Source organism: Streptopelia decaocto (genome assembly GCF_964273445.1).
Source record: "Streptopelia decaocto genome assembly, chromosome: 1".
In the NCBI taxonomy this organism is placed as follows: domain Eukaryota; kingdom Metazoa; phylum Chordata; class Aves; order Columbiformes; family Columbidae; genus Streptopelia; species Streptopelia decaocto.
The window spans coordinates 135,339,606-135,362,646 of NC_138663.1; the positions used below are offsets into that span (position 1 = coordinate 135,339,606).

A 23,041-nucleotide genomic window follows, 5' to 3' on the forward strand; every position below is an offset into this window, starting at 1 on the left:
CACAGTTAGCAGTGGAAAAGTCTTCATGGTTCACTGTCTGTTCCTCTGCGCTCTCTGTCCTCTGTAAACTGCCTTTGATGTGAAGGAAACAACTTTGTGTCTATAAATAAGTTTGATTGTGGGACTTTCTCATGATTTCTAGTTCTCTCTAATTATAAAATATGTCTAAATGTTGGTATAAGGATGCCAGAGTATTAGGTGAATTAGTTGTGGTTTTTTTCTGATAAAGGTATTCTGTGAAATAGAACCACAATATTATTAGAGAGTAGCTGTGACCTCTCTCCTCTTCCACCATGCTAATCAACTATTATATTTGCTTCAGCCTGTTCCACAGCCTCACAGTAAGACTCTCCAAGATACCTGCTTCGTTCTCCGAAGAGTTTGAGTTGTCCTTCCTCCCACTTTTTGCATTTGTCTCCATGGTGGTTCTTCATCCTGAACATGAAGGACATATAAATTGATCCTACCTGTAACTTTTTGCAGAACCTGCATCCCCTCCCTCGGCCCTGTTCAGAAAAAACACCAGTGGTCAGAGGTTATATATTAGGTTACTAGTTGCAGTTTTCCAGAAAAAACTCTTCTTCTTGATCATTTTCTCCCAAAGAGTGGCATGATAGCCCTGATAGCCACACATTCAGAAGAGCGGATCATCTGTAGAACATCCAACTTAACAACTGTGACTCGGGTAGCAGGGGGTATGGAATAACTTTCTGCTGCTCTCTTCAGCAGAGGCAGTCTCTGCTAGTGATGTGCATGAAATATTTGCCACCGGCATTTACTCGGTTTCCCATTTCCAGAAGTTTTGACGATCGGTCCTTATCCTTGAGGGGGCAAGTTCTGCTTCGGGCACGCAGGAGACAGCTGGGCAGTTCTGGCTCCATGTTCCCTTGCAGCAGGCTCATGGTGCTTGGTGTCCTGTGGGCAGCCAGCCCCAGCCGAATCTGGGCACAACACTGCCTGTGCACCGCACCTCCGCCTCTGTACCCTCCTGCGGCCCCAGCAGCGCGGCCATCAGCTTTTAGCAAGTCTGGTGTGTGAAATGGCCGGTGCTGCCATTTTGTGGTGCGATTTACAGCTTTTTGCTGCAAGTGGAGGGTTCATCTCTCCGCTGGGAAGATTTCTCACAAGTCTGAGGATACACAGTGCTTATAGCTCCTGCTGGTGTATTTATATACACATACTGGAGTATTCAGGGACTTAAATTTACTGTTAGATTTTAAATAAACCTAGGAGATTATGCTTTTCTGGTGTTTATTGTGTTGGCATATTATTTCGAATATGAATTCTCAAGCTTGTGCCTCTTTCTGAAATAGAGGAGTATGGTCAAAATATCGATGTTTTAGGAGTCATTGAGACACCCAGTTCTAAAATCCTGGCTGGACGTTTAAAACAGGTGTTAAATAGGTTACCAATGCAATGTTGGAAGCCTCTCCTGACTGACTGAGAGGACTAGTTTTTTTGTGGGTGTTGCCAGTGTCTGAATATTGAAGTTTGGTAGGCTTTTATGAGTTAATAAATTCCAAAGGTTGCAGTATGGCTTTTTGAAATTTGGTAATCATTCCCTAAATGCTAGTGGGAAATTAAAATTACTACATGCAATAGCTAATGCTTTTTAAAACCTTTCAAATGTTTCCAAACTGCCGCCTACGTGCTCTGCTTTCCTGCATTGATGGCTAAAGATTTAAGGTCCCTTCCTGGCACACTAGCATGAACACAGACAATTCCCTTGAGCTCTGTTTCAGAGAGTAAACCTTTACTTTCCTTCCCTGGCACTTGCTCTCTGTTGTCCAGGCAGACTGTGGGCTATTCCGTGTAGGCACCACCACTCAGTAACTGGGAGCACAGTGACTGGCATGATGGGACCTTGACTTTGGTTAGAGCTCTGAGACAACAGCGTAACGCAAATACTAGCAAAGCATTTAGTGGCTGGTAGGAGGCCATGATTTACCGAAGTAGCGTGAGGGGACATTCTATACATTTCTTTTACAGCCCTCTTTGTACTGTTTGTTCTTTGGGTGTTCGCAATAACTTACTGCTGTGGTTGGGAAGAGAGAGGAGAACATCTGAAAAAGCTAGGGCATCTCACATCCTAGTGCTCATCTAGGCTCCAGCGAGACTCTTCAACTTCCTTTTGGCATCCACATTTATTATTTTTCAGATTAATATTTTGAATGTTCCTAATGATCTTCTGCAATAGCTAGTAGTAAAAAAAACATTTATCTGTAAGGCAGTCTCAAGTGCATCTCAATTCTGTATGATTTTACCATGGCCAAAAAATCCTTCAGCTGTCATCCATCTCAGATTATGAAGAGATGGAAGACCTTAGTATCTGCAGTAGTCTTCTCAGGAGACTTGGAGACTCTCCTGCCCTGTAGTAAAACCTGTGGCTGAATGCCATCCTATATGCTCTCTGCTTCTAGGTACCATCTGTGGTTCACTGAAATGGGAAGCATGGTACGACACAAGGCTTGCCCCTTACAAGCACTAGGCAAAGAAGACAGCCAGGCATCTCCTCCTTCTTTCCCCCCGTCCTTGTCCTTCCCCCTTGTGTCTCATACACGTAGCAGAAATATCACATGCCAAGTGCCAAGGCAAACTTGATCATCTAGTCTGACTTCCCCCATAAAACATGCCAAAGCATTCACCATGCAACTCCCACACCAACACCAACAATTTCTGTTTGGTTAGAGTGTATATTTAGGATTTGGGATGGCAGACGATCCATAATAACCCAGCAACAGTGTCCCAGTAGTCTATTGCATCACTATTAAAAACAGAGGCTTTATTTCCAATTGGAATTTGTTCAGCATCAGCTTCCAGCTACTGAATCTTTTCCTGACAATTTAAATGGTCATTTGCTTTCAACTCTTAGCATTTTCATTGAAAAACTAATGAGATTGTCTTCACTGTCTTACTGTAAGTTAGATTTTTGGGGAAGATCAGGTCATGTTGCTTGCTCTTGTTTGAACCTTTCCTATTTTGTCATTATCACCTGCAAATAGTAATACCAGAATGAGTGATCTGATGTCAGGGAAGATATTATTAGTTGTGTTAGTAATTCCTCTTTTCTTTTTTTGACTTACTCATATATCTTGTTTACTGTCTTTCACTCCAGTATACTGAGACCACGAGTATAGCTGAAGGAATAAAGAGAGAAATAAATTTGAAAAAAGCCTTGTCTGAGCTACTTGAAGGTGCCTAATTCCAGCTAAAATTAGTAGGAGTTTGGCACCTAAACTGTTAAGTATTTCTGTTGCCTTTATTGAAGCAAAATTGTATGTCAATGGGAGAAATAACAAAATTAGCTCATCAGTGTTTGATTAAATATTAGCCAGGTAATTTTTAACCTCCATTAATCTATTTATTGAATAAGCCATGTTTAATTTCAGAATGAAGTGACAGCAGCTGTATTATTCTTACTATTTGAAAACTTACTTGGTTTCAGCATTTTCTGTGCTTCTAGTATGCTCAAGTTACAGAAATAGATCCTACAGATGGATTAAAACATACCCATGTGTTGAAACCAGGCAATCAGTCTCACATTTTACAGGTATTCATCCAAACAGCTAGGATATAGCTAGCTAAAGGATTATTTTTAATGTGTTTCTCCAAAGTTCTGTAACCTACTCCCTTCACAAGGCTTATTTGTCTGATCTCAGTAAATCTTCAAGCCTATATGTTTTATCATTTTTCTATCAAGGGTTTGGGGAGGAGGGGTGTGGGAAGACTGATCTTAGATAAGCAATGCGAGTTGGTTAAGAAAGGAGGTGGCTGTCTTCTGTAGCCTTTCCAGACACAGCAGTACTCTCCCAGACAGTCACCTGAGTATTTTCGCTTTGTCTCAACTATAAATTGCAGTCTGGTAATGGCCAAGGCTGACACCTTGACATTTTCAAGAAGAGTAAAAGACCTGATTTGAATGGAAATCAATTTCATTTCACAAATCTTGGGATACTGCTCCAAATCTGGTCTTGGTCTTTTTTGTGTATTATTTGTAATTTTCATGAACCTGATAAAGGATTAGTTGTGTCATTCGACGACTTTCATTTCCTCTGTACAGTTTAAAATCACAGAAATATGAGTTTGTAAGCAATGCAGCATGGGACCTGGTTCCACATAGCCATAGCAAAGAAACTCCCTTTTCTGCCAGCCTGTTGAAGGTGGTAGGCACAGCTCCTTTGGCTGACTGTGCAACTCCAGCTACCTCAGCCTTTTACCACCTCCACAGGCAGTAGCTCGCCTGCGCTTGGAAGGGTGGAAGAAGAGGCCCAGCTCTACATGTGTGATCTCGCAGCCCTGCTCCCCTGGACGTGAACACCTCTGGGGTGGTTCAGTGGGGTGGCAGTGCTGGTACCCCAGCACTTCCTATTGCACAACCAATTTTCATGCTTGTAACTGCATTCCTGCACCCAAAAGGGGCCAGAATGTCTAAAAATCTCTGCAATTTGTATTATTTGAATACAGAAAAAGAAACCCCATGAGAATGAAATCAAAGTTTCTTTTTTAATTATTTTTTATTTGGCCTGATCTGTAAGAATGTACTGTATAGGCAAGGTATCCCCCTTCAAGGAGGGAGGGTAATGAACTTACTAACTGTAGCACCCACGGTACTGTTGCACTAGCAAACGTAAGTAAATACAATCCAAAACTTGCCTTGGTCCAGCTGTCTGATATATAGCACATTTTGAAGGAGGGCTGGCTGTGGGAGCAGCTCCTTCATGTCACAGATGAGGTAGTACATGTAGCCACTGCCCCAGCTGAAGGCTTTGAGGTGGCATCAGACCTTCAGTGACTGAAGGGCCAAATATGATCCTGAAATATTTTTTCCAGCTGTTACATGAGGAGCTACTACACCCCGCAAAATTTCAGTTTTCTTACTTGGCAAAACAAAACAATCTGGAGGACATTTTGGTTAAAAAGGCGGGGCAGGAAGTATAATGTAATGCATATATGAGAATCTAAGGTAAATGAGTAAGCTGTACCTAAATTTGACAACAGTTACTCTCCCGTGTAAAGCTGTAAAAGGAAAAATGTCCCCTGTGTACAGAGGATTAAAAATGTTTGATGGTCATTCCATGTTTAAGCCTCTTAAACAGGACGGTGTGAAATATGTAGCCGTGTCTATAGCAACAGGTGTGAAATCAAAGGTAAGGATTTTTCTCTCTTTCTGTCTCTCTTGCCTGCTGCACCATACTCCTGAAAAAACTGTAAGAACCTCATTAAAACTATGCATGTATAACACAGACCTAGTGCATCAAATGACTTTCAAAGGCCATAACTCTGTGCCGTCTAGACACTGCCCTTTGGCTTTATCGCAGCACGTCTGAAGGAGCAGCAAAAGGCAGGGTGCTGGTGTGGAAAGAAATGTTAGCAACCCAGCACATAGCTAGCATCTAGCCCAGAATATTTTCTCTCTGACAATAGCCACTAGTACATGTCCAGGGAAAAGGATAAGATCAGGACAAGCATAGTGATACTTCTCTGCTGTGTTTCCCTGTGTCCTGCAGACTGCAATGCAGTGACTAATAGGTGGTACCAACCTATTTAAGCACTCTTGGTAGAATTTTTTCCTTTCCTCTGGGCATTTGTTTAATTACTTCTCCTTTAGTTGCGTGAAGCTTTTTGCTTATCATAAAAATGGTATATTTTCTTGATTACAAATATCTCCATGTTCTGCAGGTTCATTTGTGACTGAGGAAGATCGAGAAAATGTTGGAGCCCTGTGTAAGTGGTTTGCTTGGACTTCTAAGGCACAACACCTCTATGCAACCTGCATCATTATGCTCACTTAACTTGCTTTCTCTAACTGTTTTCTTGACAGGTAGAATTTGTAATGCGCAGTTATACGGCAGATTTTACCCAACACCACTGTTTTTTCCTGATACATATAGGTTATTGGCAAACTTTTCCAGCCTCACACTGTTCCATACAATGGAGAGATTTTAAGGTGGATTAGATCAGAACTGTTACATTTGACACTGTGATGTTCTCACAACTGTTTTTATCAGTGGAAATCATGCCCTGGAAGATAGGGTAATCTTGCAGCCTTGTAGTTTCCATAAAGGAACGCTCTGGCCTTGTTAAAGTCAAGGGGAGCTTTTGTCATTGACTTCAGCTGCTAAAATGTCATCATCAAATTTAAATGTTTTGAAGAGTGGCCACCATTCTTGCAAAACACTTCCTTAAATTATTTCTACTTCTGAAAAGCTCCATGCTATGAGCTTGATCCTTTTGTACTTAACATATCCCCAAACTGCATAGGGGACAGTGTAATGCATGCTGGAAGGCATTTCTCACCATAGCAGCCCTTGTCGGAACATCATACCTACCGAGTCACAGGTTTCAAGAGCAAGATGAAAAGTTTACATTGAAGACTGAATCAAAGTAGAATACTAGCTCCAGAAAAGGACTTTAAATCATCTCTATTAACACACTTAAAGGTTATGTTTAGATTTAAGCAAAGAAATATAATATTTAGTTAGTATGCTCAGAACCTAAAAACTGCAATGAAAATAGAAACAAATCAAGTGGACTCACTGTGTATTATTTCACAGTTCAAAATTATCCTGGTGTATTCTTAATGGAACGGGAGTTTAAATATTCACTGTTTAGTTTAAACAGAGATTTTTAGCTTTTAATATAGCAACTTTTTTGGACTGCATGTGAGCTTTTTAAAGCAACTATAGCCTCACAATTTGTAAATTGTGTGATTTTACTAAAGACTATCTGAAGTAATTCACAGTCCCTATTTTCAAGATGGTCATTGAGTTCTTAGTTCATAACCAAATTTTAACATCTAGTTAAGTGATGATTTTAGGAGGATTAGATCAAGTAAAGCTACTCTGCTGTATAATACCAGTTTATTAAGAGATAATAGAATGTTGCTGATGAGGCTAATCAAAATGGATTCATATGGTTACTTGGTATTTCTTTCAAACCTGACTGCATAGTGAGAAACTTTGAGTTTAATGTTAGTTGCTCAGCACAGTGGTGACAAATCTGTGTAAGAAAAACCAGTTCACCCAGTATGACTAAGGCAAAGTAGGCAACAACTCCATTGCTACCCACTTTGCCTAATCATTTAAACTGTGCAAAATAAGGGTGACAGCACTTTCTCCCTATTCGATGCTGGGATATATAACTACACAGTACAGTGGAAAGGCAAGCTCTCTGCTTTATAGTCAGGTCAGAAAACAAATGGCCTGGGTAGCCATTGTGCCCAATGCACAGCTCTAATCTGGCTATGTTGCAGGGTGGTTGGTGCAACACCAAGCCCAGGCCACTGAATCTTCTGGAGCGGTGTGGGGTATTGCTCCACTCAGCTCTGTGAGCATCCGTGGAGTGCAGGACTTGACAAGCTCTGTCTGAGGGACACGTCTTCTAGGGCTCACACCTAGTTTTTGTACAGTCACGTGTTAGAACCACTAAAGCTTACTCGTCATAGTGATAGTGACTGCTAAATTCAGTACTTGGGACTTTGGAGGAGGCATAAGTCAAGAGAAATGTTTAGAAAATATGAAGAAGCTATAGATGTCTCATGCCATTTGCCTTAGGACATCCTACTGCTGCCACTCCAGAAGACTGCAAGTCCATAGGGACTGTGTGACGTACCTGCCAGCCTCATAAAGGGCAACAGACACCTACACATAGGAAACTGACTCCTCTGTTACCTGTCTTGTTCCATTGGACCCTCATGAACTTCACAAACTACATATTTTGTTTTGAAATTTATCTCCCTTAAAATATGCCAGTGTAGCTATCACAACCAGTTTCATTTTTAGAGTTTATATTTTCAGGGGGAAGCTGGATAAAAGCACAGAATTGTAAAATACATCAGTGGGTGCTTGTGTGTAGCTAAGGTTTATGTAAGCCAGAGTTTCATACACAGATGCAAGACAGCATTTGACTACTGTTACTGCTATAACAGATCACAATTTCTCATTTTTAAATTTCTTCATATTTTAATGTTGATGTTAAAAGATAGACTCTTTAATCCATTGCTGCCTCTAATGTTTTTGCCATGACACAATTGTGCTCTCATTTTTGATTAATTGGTTTTTCCTACCATTTTCTATAAATGTCAGAAGACCAACTGAGGCACGCATTTGGATTTCAGCTGTGTAAACAAATACTATGTCAGTACTCTAGTTTACCCTTTTCACAGCTGCCACGAGCAGTTTAAAGTGTACGGTCTAGGGATTTGTTAGTGATAAATATGCCGCTGGCGTCGCAGGTGAGGGTGGTTGCTTCCTTTTGCAAAAAAGCTCCAGTCGTGACAGTGGCCATGTCAGAAGCACAGCCGTACCCAAACCCACACTGGGGATCTCCTTTGCTCCGGCCCCTGTGTGAGCCCATCTTTCCTCAGCAGATCCACATAACTGAGAAGGAAAGGACAGTCCACCTTTTGGGAAATACTGTCTCAGAGTGTCTGCAGGCTCAGATGGGAAACAAATGCCTTTGAGTAGCAAAAGTCAAGGTTTTTGTTTGTTATCCCATGTGTGAAGATCAGGGTATTTTTTTGTTTCACTTTTTTAAAGTGCAGGCAGAATTTCTTTCCCTTTTGCTGAATTGAATGTTACCCTTTCCCAACAGTTTTTCTCTTCTTTTGCATTGTTTGCATGCCTCTGAATTTCCTGTGTGTACATTCTTTGTAGCAAAGATTCAGAGGCACTGTTAGAAAATTTCTTTCAAAAATGACTTATCAGTTTAATGTGTTAGATCCTTGAAAGCTGAAAATCAGTGCATTAAAGCCAATTTCCAGCAGTTACAGAAGACATTTCCCTAAAAATCCTTTCCACAATTTGAAAAGACTCAGCACATTCTTTGACTGGTTGAAAAGCGAGTTACTAACATTTCAGGAATACGGAGCTCAACAAAGGAAAAGCACAAGGTCATTTATATTTTCTCTGATGAAAATGAGGCCAAATTCATGACCAGCATAATCAGGTTCAGGCCCACTGACTTTAGCAGACCTCACTGATGCCAAGTGTCAGGCTGGCTCATTGAAAATAATGCCACGGTCCCCCTTTGATCTATGTTACCACTAACAAAACCTGTGCATGTATAGAAAGGTCACTCTCAATTTCTCTATAGATACCAGACACTTCTACCACCTCAGTCGAGCTGCTCACTGGACTAGGCACTAATGGTATGTATTTACAAGATCAGGATGCTAGTCTCAAACAATATGGAGATATTGAGATCTACATAATCTGTTGCCTGTAGAGTTTTGTGGGTTTTGTGTTGGTTTTCTGGTTTTGGTGTTTTGTTTGTTGTTGTGTTTGGTTGGTTGGGTTTTTTTTTGTCTTTTTCTTGTTTGTTTGTTTGTTTAACTAAAAAGGAAAAAAAAGTAGAATACAGAATACTGCCAGAATACTGGTAACATACTCATATTCCTCAATGAAATTTCATTGTTTTCATTACGGATACAGCACTGTGCAGTAGCAATTGATACATAACCCACTTCAGAAGGCACCACACCTAAACGAGTATTACTTGTTCAGACAGCATTATTACTAGAATGAGAGCTTTTTCTGAAAAAGAACTGCCAAATCTGGACTTCACTTACCCAGTTAGAAGAAAAAAAGCCTGGGCAGGGTAAAAATATGAGGACCATAATATTGCCTAATCACACTCTCAGGCTGAAAATGATTTTGCTATCCTAATCCCCTGGAATACTATAATTTTTTTAGAAGTCTCTCATAAAATTAGTAATGGCAAGAACCTTTTGAGTCTGAATAGCATGCCTATGTGAGTGTCTGAAACCGTGCAGTTTCTAGCATCTGGGGGGCTGAAGTCTCGCTGTTCAGCAAGCTGCTCTGGATAACACGGATAGCTCTGGCAGCTAGAAACACCTATACAGAAGTGCTGACCGAAATGTGTTTAATTGTATTTTTCTAACCATGATATTGCATTTAAAATATCTGTCTTTAACATGCACACACAAAAACAGACGTATATTCTTTCATGAAATCACTGCTGATCTTTTTGATATCAAATCCACATCTCTGACCAAAATGATTACACATTGGTTTTGTGGTCCTCACAGCAGTAAGCAATATAAGCACATATATATATATATATATATGCATATACAACTTTTTGAAGATTTATTTCAAAACACACATTTGGTTTTGTATTTGGTAAGTGCTTGTGTCTGATTTTTTGTGAACTTTTTGTGGTTGCGCCAAGCAGTCTGGTAGAGCAGGGTGGTGGCAGTCCACAGCCATCTGTGGACGGTGTCCTTTGTTTTGCTGCTGGGGGTTCCACTGGGAAAAGCCCCACATCCAATGCTGGTGATGCTAGAGCCATGCTTAGCTCCAACTATCAGTATGCTGGGACTATGGAATCCCTTGTCCCGTGACTCCAAGAAACATTGGGTCCATTTTGGTGCCCTGGGATCTGTTGTGTGTCTCATGTAAGGGACCATGCTTGGGACCTTCTACACACAGCTTTAAACTCATGTCACCCATGACTTCACAGAGTTCAGACATTAGGGTCTCCAAAGTGAGATATTTAGTGTTTTGCTCTACAAAACTTTTCCCTTGTGTGTAGTGGCTTGTGGATGGTAGAAGATGGAGGAGGGGAAGGATGATAGGGAAAACCAAGGTTTTCATTGGCATGCAGTGATTTTGGACTAGGGGGAAGCAGGCGCCTCTGCTCTCGAGCCCACACGTACTTCTCAGTTCATGTGTGTTGAGAGGGGAAAGAAGCCGATATTGTTCCCTCTAAAATTAATTCCCAGTTAGCCAGTTACTCCTGTTTTTTTTTAGCTCGGAGCACACTGTAATTGCATTTTTCATTTCAGTAATTATAGAGGATATTAAAGTGGATAGACAGTTGTAGCAATCTGGCTCTTTAGACATATCCACTTGTCTAAGATCAAATGGCTACAGCATATTTAGGGTTACAGTCTCCTTCTTTTCCTTCTTGTTCTCTACTGCAGCGGATTTTTTTTTTTCCGTTACCATGGCAACGCTATATCTGGCTGCCAGCTCTGTCGTAAGTTATTGAACTGAGACTGGCTTTTGGTTTAGCAGATAATTAGGTTCTGTCTCACAGGTTCATTTTCCTGTGACTGGGACGTGAATATGACCTACAGCTGGCCTCAATTTCAGTGTCACAGACAAAACTTTAACCCTTCCCAGTCTCGCCTCTACCATACCTATGGCAGTGATTGCAAACGCTTTCTGGGGGGTGTTGGACACAGCACACCCCCGTGAGTCCTAGGGGCTCGTTGCCCAGGCTGTGCTAATCCCCCGCGAGGAGGGAGACAGCCTGGCTGGCATTCGCTCACTGGGCGGGCAGGGGAAAGGGTATTGCTAGCACAGGCTGAATATTGATTGTCTGGTATGTAGATTTTTTTCAGAAAGGTAAGTTCACTGCTTGATTAGTGACCCTTTCAATAATAGAAATGTAAAGGGTGGCGGCAGGCATTTTTTGCTTGTCTCAGGAATATGAAATATTTACGAGAGTTCTGTTTTAGCGCACAGGACCCCATCTTTGGCTGGAACCTGCAGTGAGGGAGCAAAGCTGGGAGGAACCACTGTGTTGTTCCCATGTGTAACTCCTTGATTTTCCTTTTCTCCCCTGGGAGAATGGGGGGGGGGCCTGCCCGGGGGGTGCTGGACACCTGCTACTGGTGCCCATCAGCCCCCAGCATCCAGGCCCGGGGTGGGTGCAGACAGCTCAGCATCTCATCAAACGGACCCTTGAGCTCACATAATAAGTCCGGAGAAGGAGGAAGATCCACCATTTTCTTCAGCACAGTTCCCAAATGTGCTCTTTTCTAGCGTTTGTATGCAGCGTAACATGGTCTTACAGTTTTAGCAATTTCAGGCCAGGGCATAAACCCCTTTTCTGTCTCTGGAAAGATCTGCAATAAAAGGTATCGGTCAAAGGGAAATTTCACCAGCAGATATTTCCTTAATTTGTCCATGGGATGAGGCAGGTTTTTCCTACCCTGAAAAGAGCCAGGGAGGTTTCTCTCCCAACGCCCACATATCTCAGAGGGCATTCCAGAGAAGCACAAGGCCATTTGTGTAGGAGTCCTGTATCTGATTCTCTGGGGCTACGGCTCGTCACTGACTCTCTGGCAGTGCACACCATCGTGTTGCTGGGACTCACCCCATCTGGGTTTCCAATTGACACTCTTCTTTCTGGGGAATCTCACCATAAAAAAAAAAAAAAAATAGAGGCTAGCTGCAAAAATTGATAGGCTTCCATCATATCCATCACAGGCTTCTCACATCTGGGGCATTCTCTGTGCATGCTACAGACATGCGGATGTAGATGCTGGCAGAATGGACACTTTTCCTCAGCTTCCCTTCCCCCTCCTTCCCCACCAAATTATTTGTGGTGATGTCTCCCAATTGGAAGGTCAAAGTTTTCAGACGGGGCATCTGTCTTGCCTGTATGGAATGTGCTTCCGAGCTAATCTCCCTGCCTGTGTTTGTTGATAAAAAATAATATGTTTAAAACTTGCCTATTACACAGGACAAAGCAAATGGCATTTCATAGAGCAGAGACAGTGACTTCTCGACCAAGATAACACTGAAAGCTTGGGATTTAGCATATACGGATAACCAAAATGATCAAAAAAGGCCCTCGAGTTATTTCTTGATTAGCATATTTAGTGTGGATTAGACGCCCTCAGAATGATAGTGTAAAAGTTTTGCTGAAGGGTTAAACTCGGAGTGGGAGTGGGCTGGAGAGGAAGGTCCCCCTTGAATTACAGAAGAGAGATGTGAAACTCCACTTGCTGGATGGATGATAAATTATCCAGCTGCTGGGTTTTAATGAACATTGCCACATCTGGGACCCTGCAGCTCTGAGCTGAGAAGATGGTTGATTCCACATCAGCAGCATTTTGCAAAAAATCAGTGGTATATTACTTAATTAAAAAAAAAATAATGAAGTTACTACCCAGCATGGTGAGGGAACATTTTCCATTATAAATATATATCACTGAAAAGATTTTGTGTATCAATTTTTATGATTATTTTTAGGGTTATTACTGTTTTTGTTGGTCTTTTGTTGTTGTTGTTTGGTTGGTTGTTTATTTTTTTTTTTTTTGGGGGGGGGGTGTTTGTTTGTTTGTTTTCCGGATTTTATAACCAATAAGCAGACTAAGTAGTTTTAGTTTTTGCTTAGAGTTGGTTTTGATGTCTGGCCCTCATATCCTGGCATGGTCATGTAATGTTTCATCTGTGATCACAGTTTAAAGCCAAATGAAACACTGTTTTCATTGGAACCACTAGAGAAATCAAGCAAATATTGCCAGTGGGATTAAGTTTTATAAAATATAGATAAGAAATTTGAATGTTTGGCCTAGAGCAACCTGACATTGTCCCAACAACATTTGCAAATGAAGGCATGCAAACCAGCTCACAAGGTGATGGCGGTGGAAGGGAATTAAAAAAAAAAAAAAAAAAAAAAGGAAAAGGAAACCAAAAAACCCAAAACAAACAAAAAAAAGAACCCACAAATGAGCATGAAGATTGCATTGTTGCCATTTCATGGTTTCCGGCTTGAGCAGCTTGAATTCTTAAACCAAGAGCCCTTCTTGTAGGTAATTAAGCTCACTACCCACCACAATATATACTGTCTACCACACCTGGCAGCAAATTAGTCTCTTCCAGAGGATGCAAAGCTGTCAAGTCCTTTCCAGACCCCAAAATCCTTCCATAGCTGACGCTCTCTAATGTGAAAGACAAAGACTTGCAGGATCTCACCTACTCTCAGGTGCTGAGACCAACACGCTTCTGTTTGTTCCCAGAACAATTGCTAAAAATCGAACAACAGAAACAAAGTTCAAGTTGGAGGAGTAAATTATGGCATTTCTTGCATTCTGGCAATCAGTAAATGTCTTGTAAATTTATCTTGAATGTGAGCCTTTCTTTGCTGTTTAAAACTCATCCCCACCCACCATTTACAGCATGTCTACGAATGAAAAAATAAATGGAAATAAAAGCCAAAACAAAACAAAACCCCCAAACACCCCAAATTTTATTTTGTGACATTCCTGCGAATGTTTGTTTTTACTGATAAAAGATTTCAGTACAATGTGGCTGGAAATGGTGGGAGTCTTTGCACCTCCTAAATTTAGACATCCTAATTAAATGTTCTTTACTACTCTCTGACAGAACCTGCCTCTACATATTGCCTCTGTGGTGGTTGTTGGCTGCTAAACTTAGGTACATGGAATCATGTCTTAGTTATGTATCTTGAGTGGGCTGTGAGAATACTTCCTCAAGTATGCCTCATCCTTTTGATTTCTTATTGCTTTTTATCCTTCTGAGGTACTCTGAATAGTAATTCAAGGGGAGCAAAAATAAGTCCCTTAATTTAAATATTTCATTGTGACAGCAAAGTTGAAACTGCTTCAGATACTTGGATCAGTTCCTCAGATCCATAACAGAGTAGCAGTAGTACAAAATATACTGATTTTAAATCAGAAACTACTTATTTTTTTTTTCCATCAGTGCTTCAAATTTCAAATTAGCCTTTTTTTCTTTTCTTTGATTATCAGGCAAGTGGAAAAAAAATAGTATCATAGAATTAAAGTAAACTCTCCTGAAAGTAATGGTCAAGCATGATGTAATTAATAAATTGATGTGAATAAGGAAGAAAAGCTTGTTAGAGTATCTAGTATTGTTAAATTATATATATATGCTATATACTTAAATATATAGCCTACCCAAGAATGACAGTGTGATCTTTAAAGATTTAACTTTAGATTCTTCATATAACTTTAAAAACTAGCTATGGTTCCATTTTTTTTTCAAAAGAAAAATGATTATTTTTCCCAAAATCAAACTATTGTTTCCATTCAATGGTTAATAACATGCCATAATAGAATCCATGAGATGATGCATCAGCAAACTGAACTGCAGCCTGTTATCCATGTAATGAAGGATGGGGTTTTTTAAAGTTTTGTTTTCACAGGCTTTCTGATACCTCTTTGTTATTAAATACGAAGCCTGTGTAAATAAGACATGATTTTGTTTCAGCTCTGCTGAGTGGAAGTCATTTTTCCTTGTAAAAGAAACAAAACGGTGATAAAAGCTCCAACAAAACTAATAATAAAATTTGAAGTATTTGTTCCCAGCTTAAACTGGACTCCGACCCATTGAGCACCACCGTCTCCAGCCTGTGTGCTGGTGGGGCACAGACCTTCACTTCTTTGGTGCTCTCAAGCCCAGGAAGACGATGGCTGCTCTGAGGGATGGAGTTGGGCAGAAGCATCATGCAGATGAAGGGGAAATTGGGGCTTTCCCATGGTGGCATCTTGCAGGCTGGGTTCAGGCCTTAATCACTCATATCTAATAATTCCCATGGGTGTGACCTTTTCTAAAATAATTTCCATGCAGTAATAGCAATAAGATACTTTAGGCAGTGCATTTCTGGAAATCATTGCACTTCTCAGGTGACTGAAGTCACTCATCCTTCGTTCTCATGCTTCACAACACATCTGAGGCATGAAATTATTCCCTTCCAATGTGATGCCTTCTCCTCTTCTTCTTGCTTAAATGATTTTTAAGGATTAGTGTGTTAAAACCATTGTGAGAAATTCAGACCAAAAAAAAAAAAAAAGGAAGAGAATATTTTGCATTAAAGTTATCAACCTGATCCACATTTCAGTGATTTTATTCCAATCATGAGAGTCTGGATCTAATATATATCCAGGGGATGCAGTAGCAAAAAAAATGGAGGACACAGTATCTTTCTTGAGAGTGTGCCGTAAACTGAAATTGTGTCACATATAGCAGAAACTACCAGAATTGTCAAGTCTTTGTATTTGCCAGAATAAAGAGAAATGCATTTCTCTGTCCGTTGATGGGTATTGCCAGCTGTCTCCTGTATGCAGGTACCATTCTTTGTTCCCAGGATTTTATGCATTCAGCTGTGATTTTTCTCTCAATCGTTTCACCATTGATTTGCAGACAGAATACCAATCCTCTTGAGACAAATGTATCATTACCATTTTAAATTGTAATCTTTTACAGAAGAGGTTGTTGGGTTTTTTTGTGTATTTTTGTTTGTTTGTTTGTTTTGTATGTGTGTGGTTTGGTTTGGGGGTTTTTTTGTGGTGGTTTTTTTTTGCCATTAACATTTGAGAACAAAAGGCTGGAGGTTTAACATTTGTTGCAATACTGTTAAGCTACAATAGCCATCTCTCAGGGTTTTTTTTCTCTTATAAGCATCTAGTTGCAATATGAGGAAACAGGATTTGTTTCATGTTCTCTACAAAACAACGTGTACCTAATCACAGAAATAGATCTTCTGTGTTTTTATTTTACTGTGAGCAAGGACTGTAACAGCCAGCATGCATTTTAACTAGAGGACTAGAAAAGTAACCCTTCTTTTTGGGTCCAAATCTCTCTAAAACCCATGTTTGGAAACTGGTGTATTTTATTTACAAAGCCCTGGTGAGCACTAGTCTCATACTTAAAGTTACATGTGTATCTGCATGCTTTGATGGATCAAAACTAGATGCTTCAGTTTTTGCCTCAGTGACAAACTTAACACGTTGCAAGTAAATGCTAGAGATATTAATAAAAATAAAAGATCTCTTTGATACCCACGGCTGCATCACCAACTCAAATATTTCTCAGTTTGAAATCATGTATATATGTAATAAAATATTTCTCAGTAATATCTTACAGTATCACAAATACCATATATATATAATATATGATGTGTATAAGGTCTGTTTAAAAAGTAATTTTTTTCTAAAACTATGTTATTCTTCTCTATTTATTATTTTCTTTATCCTGCCGTACCCAGTCTCAAAACGTTTTCATATACCAGGTAAAATGGCAAAAACAAGGTAAGAAAACATGACTTCTTTGCTGTTTCACTAAGTAATTGCCTTCATTAAAATTAAAATGTCTCCCCTCTTTATTTGATGAGATGTGTAAATCTTTATAACTTGTATTTTTATCTATGTTGTATATGTAAGGCATTACCACTGATCTGCTTATGGCATTTTTCTTCACAAGACAGGTGAAAAATATGATCCCCCACATCAGCAAACTGGTCTCTTGCTTTTCACGGGTGAGAGAAAGTATCGCAGAAAAGGCAGGTTAACACAAGTTACATATGCAGTAAGTTTTCTACATATACTATGTCTTATGCAGGCAGCATGATAATGTCTTGTAGAATAAAGTCTCAATTAAGGACAGGAGAATTGTCAAAGTTCTTTTAAGTTTAGTCTCCAAGTTATTGCATCAGATTCCTTTCTGGAGTCTCACTGAAAAGTTCATCATGGTTTGTCACTGCTGGTGTCATTTCTGCTCCCAGTGGGCAATTACATTGGCTTTTCCAATACTGAGGGGACTGGGAAACAGCACACAGGGTATAGGTTCCCAAGAAGCAGGAAAGAGTCTTACGGTTGGGCTGGGAAAGGCTGGTGTGGTATGAAACATCATTTTCTCCTTTTCTGTTTAAGTTTTGAACTAATGGAGAAGTCGTATCTGTAGGCACATGAGGTAGCCTGTCTGTGAATAGCAGACTCACTGAATTTCAAGCAAATTGTGCTATTATGTCTTTTCCGAAATTTTCATCTTTTTTTAACCCACTGGTTTTGAAAAGTAATCCATCCTGCTTATGGTTCAGAATGGGAATAGTATTGTTACCAGAAAATATCATTCATCTGATGTGCTCAACCTGAATACCGGGAGTAGTGTAATGAGAAACTTCACAGAGCTCTCTGGTCCTACTCTGCTGACCTTAATGGTTTGGATAGCTTGGAAAGGATTTTCATCTTCTACGTCCAAGCTGAACAGCAATTCTAAACCCTATGAATCTGATTTCTTTGCCTCTTACTGTGCTGAATGTCCGTAGTATTTAATATGCTGTGAGTTGCAGTGTTATGAAATGAATGCAATCACATGTAGCTAAGAAGTCAGTTCTGCACTCACCCGGGAGAGGTTTGGGAGAGATATACATGTGTTTCACATCTGCTGGTTTCTGGAATTTTGATGCAGTGGTCTTTGGCTTGTTCTTTGCCCATTTCATATTGTACCTATTTAAACTCCAGATGTGAACAAGAAAAATTAATTTCTTCCTATCCCATCTTTTAATACTGTCAGATGAATATGAATCTCAGCTCTCTGGAATATATTACTGAGAATTTTTATTTTGCTTATTGATCATTATACTGCTATAGCTGTGAACATATACGTGTTTTTATTTTAGGATTTTCACAGTATATTACCTCTCCTGGGATGTGAATTTTCTGTATGTCATTTTATAATAAAAAATTGTTGTTATTTACATTTTCTTCCTGGCCATTTTTTTAATAATATGCTGTCCTTTTTATTATTCCTAGCTAGAAAATACCATCACAATTTTATTTGGAACAACTGACATTTTGATAGGAAAAAATACTTAGTTAAGTATTTTTAAATTATTCTTGGTTTGTTTTTCTTTTCTTCGTAATACCAGATATCACCTTTGATTAATAACAATCATATATAGGCTTTGTTCCTCTTATCTGGGTGTCAGCAGTAATTGGAATCCATATCCATATCCTAACTTGCAATCATGCTGCAAAAGGCCAATAAATTCCCGCTGAGTGTGTTACTTGTTAAATTTAGTGCATTACATTCAGGGTAATGAATAAAAGCAGTGGGCCGTTACTGTCTGGTTGGCAGAGGAGGAGTAAGAACAGTCAGACTCCCCTGAGGCCCCGAGCAGGCTTAAAACTGTGACAGGTAGAATTGAGGGACTCCCTAAACATCACAGTTCGGTTTGTCTCCCTTAATTTCCTCTTCTACCAAGATTTTAGAGGAAATGGAGGGAGGTGAGGTAATCTTCTACCAAAATACAAAATACACTGTGCTTGTACACCGGTACTCCCTAGTGCAGATTCTCTTCTGGGCAAGTGTGCTAAAAAGTAATATATCTGTGTTCAGCAATCAGCTGATGACAGGTTTGACTTGACTTTAAGAGATGCATGTATCATATATATATATGTGTAAAATGTAATGTAATTCTATATACATATATTTTTTAAAAAACCCTATACAGATAAATATATTATTGTAAGTAGCCTGTGTTAACTCTCTGTTGGATCGCTGACTGATATAAATAAATTCTTTGGTTTCTATCTTGGATGTCTGAGCGTTGATTTGGCTGACACAGAAACAGAAGCGTGTCCCTAACTGTGGTGAGACATAATCTGTACTTCAGTTCTGACTGTGGACCAGATAAATTCTTGAATTTTGATTCAAGAATGGTATGCAAATTTACAATGTTAAAATGATAAAAATTGGTTAAATAATGGTTTGGAATAACTGAAATAATGAGACATAATAGAGCCTCAGTGAAAGGATACCGAAGCCTATTTTAGTGGGACCAGTAAGGAGTTTCTTACTCTTCCTGCAACCTCCCTTGGATTTTTCTGTGACTCTGAACAGATGGACCATGTGAGTGCACACCCCCACTTCAGAAAAGGGACTGGACTGGGCCCTTCCCATGTCTTTGGAGGCACCAAAGTGGGTGGTGAGGGTGGTCCCTGCCCACACATGGCTGTGCAAGAGGGAAGTGGCAGGTCCAGGTGACCGGTCAGCCCACCTACGTTTGGAAAGATGCTTTGGAGCCTTCCCCTCTCACCCCCACGCCAGTTCCCTGTTCTTTTGGGAGGTCTTGAAATGGAGTCTAGAATGATCACATTTGGTCTCAGTGTTTTCTGGGCCTATAGAATGATGATTTTTGGCAAGATTTGGACTTCTGCTGAAGCTGCACTCCTTTCATGGACACATGTCAGGGCCAGAAAGTTCAGAAAATCTCCTGAACTGGAAATACTGAATAGGAAATGAAAGAGGTAAACATGGATCATGCCGATCCAAAGCAACTACATGGTTTATTTTCAAGTGAATAAAATCCAACAAACAGTAGAAAATTGTGGGGGGAGATCTTCTCTCTGCTGTAGTCAAAGATTTTACTTCTTCAGGATATTATTAGTGTGGAGTTGCTTTATTGAGTCCTGCTGAAGTAGTAGACTTTTTGACAGTAAAGAAAAAGTCTTCCTCTTATCCTTCAAGAGCAGGGCCAGATTTTCAGAATTACAGAGGAAGTATAAGCTCTTTGGACTAAATCCACCACAGGATTCAGGCTATCTAGCTGTTCTTCTAACTGTTTCTGGAAACATCTATACTTAAAATTCAGATCTTCAAATCATCCACTAAATTGATGCCTAGCCTCGAAGTGCTGAAAATTTATACACACTTGCATGTTCATCAGTAAAGCTGTTTATAGGACTATAGCTCTGCTTCCAAACATGTCTTGACTGTGTTGAACAGGCAGCCAACTTGGCCAACTTTGCGAACTACAATGTGGGTGTTCTTGTCTCTGTATCCCTTGCAAACCCTGTTTTGATATGCAGAGATCACCTACATAAGGAAACCTCTGCAAAGCACAGGCAAGGAGGGTGGGTGCTGGGGAAATGTCAGGCTCATCATGTCCATGGATAATTCTCTGATGATCCTGCACAAATGTTTTGGAAGAGCATGGGGTTTTGGGCGACATGTCGGGAAACTCCTAGTAAAACTACAGCTAGTGGAGATGCATGTGCAAATGGCACCTGCCTCTATTTCACTTCTTATTGGAGTTTAAATTTTATAGTTTGTTTTTTGTGTTTTAATTTTTTGTAGATTTAGTAACATTGTAGTTTAATATTTGCTGAAACAATTTGTTTCACAGTGAGAAAATTTTTAATAATAAGAAAACCTGATGGAAGAAGATAAACCATGCAGGCCTGCAGCCTACATATCTACATGTAAGATGTATTAGGGTGTTTTTGAAGACTCTAGGTTTAAAGTCAGTTAATTTGTTTTATAAAATAACAGATATAGGATAGCTGTACTCTGGGATTGGATTGTATATTCAGTTCAAGAAATACTGGTGTTTGACAGTTGAAAACCAAGAAAAACCTCTGTCACCAGAGGGAAGAACAAGATCCTGATGCTGTATAAGGCACTGCAGCAGGCCAGGTTGATAGAGCTTAACATAAACGTTTCAGTGTTTTGGTTTAGAAAATACTAATTTTTTAATATGTATGCTCTCATATAAAATGAAGTATTTGGTGTAATCTGATGTTTTAAGTAAGATTGTGGCTTGTGCTGCAGCTAGGAAAAACCCTTTCCTGAAACTCTGCTGTTAATTATCCTAACCTTACAGCATATCCAGGTTCTGTCTGGCGATCACTTTAAAAATTAAAATGACAAATCAATATTTCTAAAACACAAACACACGTGCACAAGCGTATGGAGCATACACAGAGAGAGAGGTTTTAAAAAGGTCTTTAGTTCTGGCTTCTGGTGTGGTCTTGTGGGAAGTCTCCTAAGTATTTTACATTTCATTAGGGAATTCAAACAGGTCCTTTATTCTCTCCTTGTTGAACTGGAAAATAGTGCGGGTGAGCCCAGGACCTGCAAAGAAATCCTTGTGAGTCCTCACCGAAAGGAGGCCAGGAATATCTGCTAAATTCTGAATAGCTCTACATGCCTAAGAGCTCCAGTCCCTGATCTCAGATCAGGCAGCGGTTTTGCTCTGTGCCAAGCATTGACATTTGCTGTTGATGGATTTCCATTTCACCTTCTCATGTTCAGCATTCCTTTGAGCTGGAACATTTAGTTTAAGGCTGTCTGGGTGCCATGGATAGAATCATCTTTAATCTTCTTACCATCATAAACTCTGCAGGACCAGATCCGGGTGCAATGGTTGTTGACTGTCTAGAAGTGGTTTATATAAATGAATTAATTTTTGCAGAATGTTTGTGTTTTTCTTTTAAGGTGTGCTGTTTTATGGACTTCTCATCTCTACCTTTTACCCATTGCTCTAGGGACAAAATAAACTACCATAACAACATCTAACGCCAAAGCTCGAAGTACATATGTTAATTGTTTCAATGGTCCACTATCTGACATGAGGAATTCATGTTTCTCAAGTATTTACTTTCTGGACAGTGTGTGCCAGTGAGGCCTATAAAAGTAGAGCCAAACCAATATATCTGGAGAAGCAATCAGCCACAGCACTGTATTTGTGTCCTTTCCAAAAAAACAAGTCTGTTGCTCCTACTGCCAAGGTCTGGCAGGTAGCTTTGAGGAGATTAATGACCCTGGTGATTGTTGTTATTGGTGCCTTTTTATCCCTTGCTATCCCTAAACTGTTACATTCCAAAAGCTTATTTACTGAATAGCCTGATTGTATTGAAAAAAGCGGACTAGCATATGGTATGTTGTGATCTGACCATGTATTTTTTATAACTTTATGTTCTTCAAGGTACTGGGAGAATGAAGGCATCTAAAGTACTCAAGGGACCAAAATCAGCTGCCCTTTCAGAGGCAGACTATCAGTCATATGAAGGTTATTTCAGTCCTGCCAATATGGTAATGTGTTTGCTGGAAGTTGACTCACTCACCACTGATGAAGGTAGAATTGAAGTTACTGGCAAGTCTCATGTGTTAGTTCTTCAACTCTAACTTGCTTTGATCAACTAACATTGATGCCAGAATGAGGTCAGATTGTTCTTATCATCCTCTTTTCTTCTTAATTTGGTGGCTGATTACCAACTCTATTCTCAATACTCTAGAGTATTTTTTCCTATGAAAACTTTTGTGTGGTAGGTTCATAGTGTGGGAAAAAAATAGATGAAGTCATATTATTTGGATCCTAGTCGAAAAAATATCCAGTGACCTGTGTTCTGTTTCTTGTTAAAAGCTAAGACAAACAAATATGCATTGAACCAGTAAATAGATCTGTGCAAGTTCCTCTTCTATTTCAGCATACTTTTTTGCATGGATTCTTGTTGTGGTGGAAAAAGACTTTGGTCTTCTGGAAGCTTTTGTGTAAGCATATTTTCTTTGCCACATGAACATGTGTTTGTAGCTACTGGCTGAATAGTTTGGAGAACAGTTTACCCAAACAGGTGGAGATATACTGTCTGTATTATTTTAAATTAATGCATTTTTCAGTGTGCCTTTTTTTTCCGCAAAGCTTTACATATTCGAGCTACTAAAGGACAGTCTTTAGA

General features: G+C 39.7%; 1 protein-coding gene across 3 annotated transcripts in view; it reads left to right on the forward strand.

Moving 5' to 3' along the window:
* LOC309441175 (uncharacterized protein) overlaps window positions 1–19,114 on the forward strand; it is a 262,238-nt gene extending 243,124 nt beyond the window's left edge. Inside the window, exons 8-9 of one of the 3 annotated variants that reach the window (XR_014184329.1) lie at window positions 5,680–5,728; window positions 16,789–19,114. The gene's annotated coding sequence lies outside the window, so the exon portion shown is untranslated. Of the gene's footprint in view, window positions 1–5,679; window positions 5,729–16,788 lie in introns of those variants that run through there. The other 2 variants (XM_082055665.1, XR_014184337.1) reach the window with 2 other exon arrangements.
* The last annotated feature ends 3,927 nt before the right edge of the window (window positions 19,115–23,041 follow it).